We start from the raw sequence: 7,218 nt of genomic DNA, 5'->3' as shown, positions 1-7,218 counted from the left end.
AATCTGGTTTCTTTTTGATCTCATTTCCCAAAAGGTCAAAGCACAGCTGACACTCCCTGAAGTAACATAACACATATAGATACACCTAAAACATGGCAACGTAGAAGTGATTTGGAAAGTTTTACGTATGTGAAATAATTGAATTCACACACCAGTGGCTGTTATCTCAAAGGATGGCCACCCAAAATGCCTAGTGTGGTGAGATACTACTGCATTTTACTAGATTTCCATCTGATCTGATAGGCAGTTTTAACAATGACATGGAATGTGATATATCCCTCAAGCTTAGGGTGAACTTTGATGGGTCGCAATTTTAAAGCTTGTTTAAAACTTGAATTTGCAGATTTTGAGGTCTAAAATTTCTTGGGATTAACAAAACAAGAGAATAAAATAACTATGGGAGAGTCAGGGAGAGGAAAGAAGTGCATCCTGCAGGGGGTTGTATTTCTTTTACTGATTTACTTAGTTTTCATTTAGTTTAAACACCTACCTCGGAGGCTTCTTCTGCTTGTTTCCTTAAAAATTAGTAGTCCTTACTTTAACAGTGAGGAGTTAGTTAAAATTACTCTTTATCCAAGTACGAATACAATCGATCATTTTTATTCTTGGCTGATCTATTTCAAGAGCTCTCCCTGTTTTGGCACCACAAACAACAAACCCGCTTTTCTGTAGCCAAATCAAGCGGATTGTGAACTTTCCTCTAGACTTCGAGCAGGCTTTGAAGTCAGAGAGTCAGAGTGATGAAATTAAAATGCAATAGGACATTAGTTCACTGAGTTCATGTACCAGCAAAAATCTGTGTAAAGATTTGAAACTGAAGTTAAAAGCACAATAAAGATACAAATTCCTGCTAATCTGAAACTTTCTCTTTCTCACCTTGTCATAAAAGCCCTTTGTGCCTGTAACCACAGCTGCTTATCTATCCTCCAGACTCTGCCAAAAGGAAGCTGACACCTCATCAGAAGATATCTGAGGAGAATGGTACTGCTTGAATCCTGCCTCTATCTACAGAATGACATTTTAGTCTTCAAGGGATGGGAAGGGATTTCCAAAGGCAGATGGATCAGCAGAAAATGTAACCCAACAGCTCATAAACAGCATGTCCTCCTCATAACCAGCTAGTTGGTTTTCTGTTTCATGTTCTTACGTTTAAGAATTCAGCTGTGACTGTATCTTTGCCCAATACCTGTGAATTTAATTTCTTTAACTGCTACCCTGGAGTTAGAACCGATTTAATAATTACTGTAAATGAAAACAAGGTTTCCTTTTACTGCCAGTATTACTCTGGTTTTGTTATGGTAGATGCATAACTTTACAGTATTACATATTAGCCACCCCACTTAGCAGAAGCTAAGCACTAGAGTTGTTCTAAGAGATCAGAGTAGGCAAAGTCAGTCACTGCTGAGTGCAAGAGAGTCAAGCCTACTTAGCTACCGAGTGGTAGACATCCGTAATGCCTGTAGGATCTTGCAGGGTAAGACTTGTCAGAAATCAGCCTTTTTTTACTGTTTTCTTATTCTTTAGCTATATTTCCTTTTTCCGAGTGTTTACATAGCATTTCTCAAAAACAAATTTGGACTTCTAAGATTTTTGCTCAGTCATTGCCTTTGACTATTTGTTATACCAAAATGCAACTTTTCATTGATGCCCCTTTACTACAGGTTTTGACTCAAGATAAACTGTTTAGCAGGAGCAGAGGTAACAACGAATACAGAATAATGGAAAATGAACAGTAATGGTCTTTATTCGAGAACATCTCTTATCGTGCATGGTGTAGTCACTAAAAACAATGTTCTCCTAAATACTCAGGAAAAATGAGACTCGGAGTTAGCAAACCGTTCAAGCATGTGCTTACCTTTAAGCCTGTAGAAAGCCTTGCAAATGTTAACTGGAGTAGTCATGTGCCTGGCGTTAAGCATGCTTAGAAATACTTCACTGGAGTCAGAGCCAAAACCTGTTTGCATTATGGTTTGGGAATAGCAAAAGACAGAGAACAAAAGGAACAGTTATTCAGAATTTGGACAAATAGCTGTAAATACATTTTTGGGTATTATTAAGCCAATATTGGCTCTGCTCAGAACACACTGACTGAACACAGTCCTAATAATCACAGCTGAAAAACACAGACCATGGACGTTTATTGATTTAGACAAGATCACTCCTCACAGGAGAGCAAGCCTCTAGTTTTACAGACCTTTTAATTCCCTGTACACCATTCCTTTCCCTTTTACAAATCTCCTGCTGTGAAACTCTAATGCACTCTTGAGACACCAGAAATCATGGAACTAACTGTGTAAATTGTGTATCAGCCAAAAGAGGAAGCAACTCCAAAGACCAAGGAGTTTAGTTGTCATTATCCATGCTATGCTTTTGTCCAAGGAATAAAGCAACAGAGTCACTATGTACACATAGAAACCAGAATGTTGTTGTAATAGAGATAATAGGTGCATATTGCTGTTGTTTTTGTTGGTGTTCTTCTTTAGCCAGCTCCCACCCCCCAGAAAAGGTACTTAATATCTGGTGTGTCTATTGGCCAAAACCTCATTTCTTACTTTAGGCGAATCCAACATTCCACTCAAATGGAAGTAATTTCTGCAGTACGAAAAGTCCTTTCAGAAAATGCTGAACTGATTAGTATTGTGGAAAAGTGGAACTAATTACTATAGTGATATAACAAAAAAACAAGTCTAGAAATTAAAGCCATCCAATTCTTGCAAAAACACCCGATGGTGTCTATCCCACATATACAGTTTATGCACACTCAGTAGAAGGTATAAGCAAGATTATAATATATCTTCTATCTAACCCATAAATGCCTCTTTGCAAATCCTTAAGGACCAGGAGCATAGCAGAAGCCTGTACAAAATGTTCATGCATAGACCACATTGCTCTTCAGGAGCTCACCAAAAGGGCTAGTTTAATCCCTAAAAATGAGGTTTGTTAGCACAAACCTTATCTATCAGTCAAGCCCCATGCGAGCCTGAGTGAGAGACCTCTCGCTGGCCCTTCACTCCATGCTAAATTTCACCTTTGGAAAAATAGAGAGGCCATGGGCCCGTCTGAGCAACATGTGCCCCTGTTTTTGAAGGAAGACTGTCAAGGCCACAGGGCCAACTCATTAACCTACCCCCCAGCAGTCCCATCTGGATGGTCTGATCTGCAGGAATTCAGTCGTTCATTTATTTTTGTAACCACCATTTGTGACAGAGTTTCTTAAAAAGCAGACTCATGACTTATTATTAGCACATGGGCAGGTCAGAGCACAGGTTTATTTGCTGTTAACCAACATCCTAACATGCTGCGTTTAAAATTTCCAAAGGGACTATGAATAGGTTGTAAAAGTAGGAGGTTGAATTCCTGAAGGTAAGAGCTTATGATGGGACCACTGTCAAAGTAAGTCATATTTTGCCCTGATAACCCACGAGAATTGCTGTGCAAAGACAAGTCTTTCATACACATGTGAGTTCCTGACAATTCCCTGTTTTAAAGGTACTTTGATGACTGGTCTGTAATACTTCAGCTGTGCCACTTAGGGACAGTGGGAAAATAAGCAAGCCTTAAACTTGGAAAACGTACAATCAATCCAGAAAAGGTAAAAGACAGGGAGAAGCTGGGGTCAGGAGAGAGAGGAAGGCAAAGAGGAAAGAGGAAAAGAGAATATTCCCATGAAAGAATATGCAGCAGAATTCCTGCAGGCTATTAGGGAGAATAAATACTTCCATCACTTTTGTCAGGGGCAAGCCCCAAGCACAGGGATATGACCTGTTGGATATTGGTGGGAATGCTTGGCAGATCCCATTTCCTACCCAGGATGTCTATCGGATCCTAGGTTATTCAGAGCTTCAGCAGTGGAAACGCTCACCAAAGTACCTGCATTGACTTTCTGCGGACATCCATTGCATGCACACAGCTGGACACCACATCCTAGGAAATTATTCCTAGTGGAAGCAAATATATAGCATCACCCCCAGAAAAGATTATACACTTGCTTGCTTTCAGCTTGTGCAGAGCACTGAAAAGTCTGGAAAGAGATAAATCTCTCTTATACAGGAATTTACACATTTCATTCAGACGATTGGCTTAGATTTCCAGCATGAGGCCAGAATTGATCATTTAACAAGTTAATCTCCATGATGTGTCTAACCATAATACTTTCAATTGCTTTCACAGTCTGCAGAGCACCTGTTAAGAATCAAGAACCCAAAAAAGTGCTATGCAGTAGATTGCAGTTATAAATACTGGCCCTGATCCTGCAAACGCTGAGCACCAGTGTGAATGAAGCTACAGGTGGCTGCCTCAGTGGTCTGATGATTGTCTATCTGTTTTAAGCAAGGACCACCTTCTTAGTTCATGGAGAGGCACGCGAAAGGATTAAGTGCTCTCTGTGGCCACCATTTCTACTCTAATGAAAGAAAGGAGCCATGAAAGTAACTTGATTACAGCATTAGCTTAAGTTGTTAGGATACCAGCAGCTTCCTTTCACCACTAGTGACTTGATGTTTAATTATCACTCAGGAACTTTTGTTTCAATTGTCACTTTTTATAACGCTCCTGCCAAAAGCAAGTATTAATAATAAAATCACAGCTCAGACATCCCTCCAGCCCCATACACAAGTCAGCTTTTTAAATCATGAGCTCTTCCAGCCAGTGAAGAGTCGGAACCTTATTTTCTTTATTGAGTGAAAGCATAGTTTCTCAAGTTAACACTCTGATCTCAGCAGCACTAGGTAAAATTGGAAAACCTCTGATCACAACTGAAGATGTAGTACATGAACATCTTTAAAGCTAAATTAGTCATTTCCCAAAGTTCTGCACCTTAAACTTCAAAATGAAACATTTAAAATACATTTTCTTCCTGCTAAACTGAAGTACAAATACCAGAGAAAATACTCAACACTCTATTTCGGGTTTAGAACACAAATCCTGCTGACTTTCAAGAAAATGTATGCTCCTAAATCTCTTGAGCATATTTTCAGAGCTTTGCCTGTTTTGCAAATGACACTGTCTAACATTTGCTTTGTTTTTCCAGCTCTCTTTCCTATACATTTCATCTAGTTTCGTTTTCACTGGCTCTTTTTTCACTGACTCTTTTTTCTGCATCAGCTTGACTATAAATGAAGTGGGCAAACTGCTCATTCTTAAAAGCAAAGGGTCCTGTCTCTGCTGTAGTAAGTCTAGGACATTGGACCTACAGGCCAGTTTCTTGGCTGTCTGTAATCATCATACATCAATAGGTGCTGACTTACAACAGTACTACATGCTGAGGAAAAAAAATGACCCCTTAGATCTCTAATTAAATCAGCATCTTCTCCCCCTCTAGCTCTACTCTGTCATTTGATGACCACTTCCATATCAGTGGGAGGAAGGGTAGCGTTCAACCGCTACAGAGGTCAAGCAGAGGAATGAAGAAGGCTCCTTGGGTTATTTTCCAGTCCACCTATCACAAGAGGTGATTCTTCATTCTGATTTTGTACACCTTGACAGCACAGAATCCTGGTTAGTGACAGCACAGAATCCTGGTTAGAGACAGAAGGCTTTCAGCACTCCTGTAATGCAGGAATTCAATTAACAGACTTGGAGGCCACTGGAGTTATTGTTAGGCATCACTGTGCGAAGAGTTGAGGTGCTGTAGCTCTACAGTCACACATCCAGAGCAATACAAGTATTTCCATTACAGACTTCAAAGATTGGCATTTATATCCTGAACAATTGTAATGAGTATTTTAATTACCCAAATGAATGGGATGATCGCAATCAAAATCATTGCTGAATGCATTGTCTAAACTGTACTTAAACACATCATTTTGCTTTCAGTTCGGTAAGCCCAAGCACAGATCGCTAACACGTGTGAACGTCAGAAACTACAGAGGGACAAAACCTGTAAATTTGCATTTGTGCCTTTTTAACTCTCTGGGATTAGTTCTGGATTACCTCTGATTAAAAAAAAAAGAAGGAAAATCATGATGTCAGGATGAAAATGCACACATCTGGGTGAGAGGGAGACAATGCCATTTTGTCCTTTTATACTCCAGAATGGGCTTTATTTCAAAACAGGGAAAAAAACATTTAGGATCTGTACTAATTATTAGTAGTTTGAAAAATAGCCAGAAGCACAGGCCAGGCTATGCAAGGCACATGAAAGCTACTTTGGCCTGACTTCTTCTTTCTTTTCTGAACTGCCGCTTCGCTAAGTGGCAAGCAGCAGAGGTCAGAGGCCAAACGAAAAGGATAAGCGTCAATGGGAGGCCCTGTGGTGTGACACAAGTGCATAGCGGTAGATTGTCCACAGCCCATGAAGAACTTGTCAACAGCTCAGTGAGAATCCCTCAAAGGAGCGTCTATGGTTTCCTTGCATCCTGCTCCCTGGAGGCGGTGGCAGATACCCAGGGAAGAAACAGCTATATAAGCAAGATGGCTCTCCAGGAGCTCTGCTGTCTTCTAGTACTTGGTTTTATTTATCAGCGTAAAGATTATCAGTAGAAAAAGCTTCCAAATACATGGAAAGTTCTCTACAAGCAAGAGTGGCCAGAACCAGGTTAGATTAACAATCAGTTATGCCTTAGAAAGCTAGATGTGAAAAATAAATCCAGACAATATTTGCTAAATTGGCTCATGCTACATTAAGCCCTTGCAAAATCTTCTTGTGACATCCCAGTGTCCAGTCTTTCATTCTCATGTGAAACCTGAATTTACCTACGCAGCAGAGCAGACTTAGATGAACCAGAATTTCCCACAATGGAAACAGTTACTAAGACATAATGTCCTTTTCAGGAAAAACTAATTATCAAGTTATCCTCTGAAATGCAACTTGTTACAACAGGCAAGCTCTCATTTAATTTATTCTCATCAATGAGGTTATCAAGGCCAGCACGGAGAGCATCTACTGTTAAATGATAATGGTCAGACTTTTCTATTCCAATATACAGCTAATGGAGTTGAGCAGAAAAGAATTTGTGTCACTGTTAAGGAAAATTCCTGCCTTTCTAGAATAAGCAGTCAAAAAGTATGTAATATGTACACACATTGCCTTTGTTCTGGTTTTATATAGCTCCTGGAACAACTGAGGAAGAGCCCAGGCTTTGAGGCCTAACATCGTGCAAGCAATAAATAATCATCCCTATTCTGTTCCAAAAAGAAACCAGGAAATTAAATAAAGCATCTTGACATGTGTCTGTAACGACAGTGAAGAAGTTCATCAGGAAAAGAGATCAGAAGAAA

General features: G+C 39.8%; 1 long non-coding RNA gene across 1 annotated transcript; it reads right to left on the bottom strand.

The window, feature by feature from the left end:
- Positions 1–609: 609 nt before the first annotated feature.
- On the bottom strand, positions 610–4,516 carry LOC115613881. The gene is made up of 3 exons (XR_003993555.1): positions 3,863–4,516; positions 1,856–1,954; positions 610–796 (listed from the first exon to the last, which is right to left on the bottom strand). It is a non-coding gene; the product is annotated as an uncharacterized LOC115613881 (long non-coding RNA).
- Positions 4,517–7,218: the final 2,702 nt, after the last annotated feature.

The sequence above is a fragment of the Strigops habroptila genome, chromosome 10 (genome assembly GCF_004027225.2).
Source record: "Strigops habroptila isolate Jane chromosome 10, bStrHab1.2.pri, whole genome shotgun sequence".
Lineage (NCBI taxonomy): Eukaryota > Metazoa > Chordata > Aves > Psittaciformes > Psittacidae > Strigops > Strigops habroptila.
This window is presented reverse-complemented; position numbering and strand designations above follow the sequence as displayed.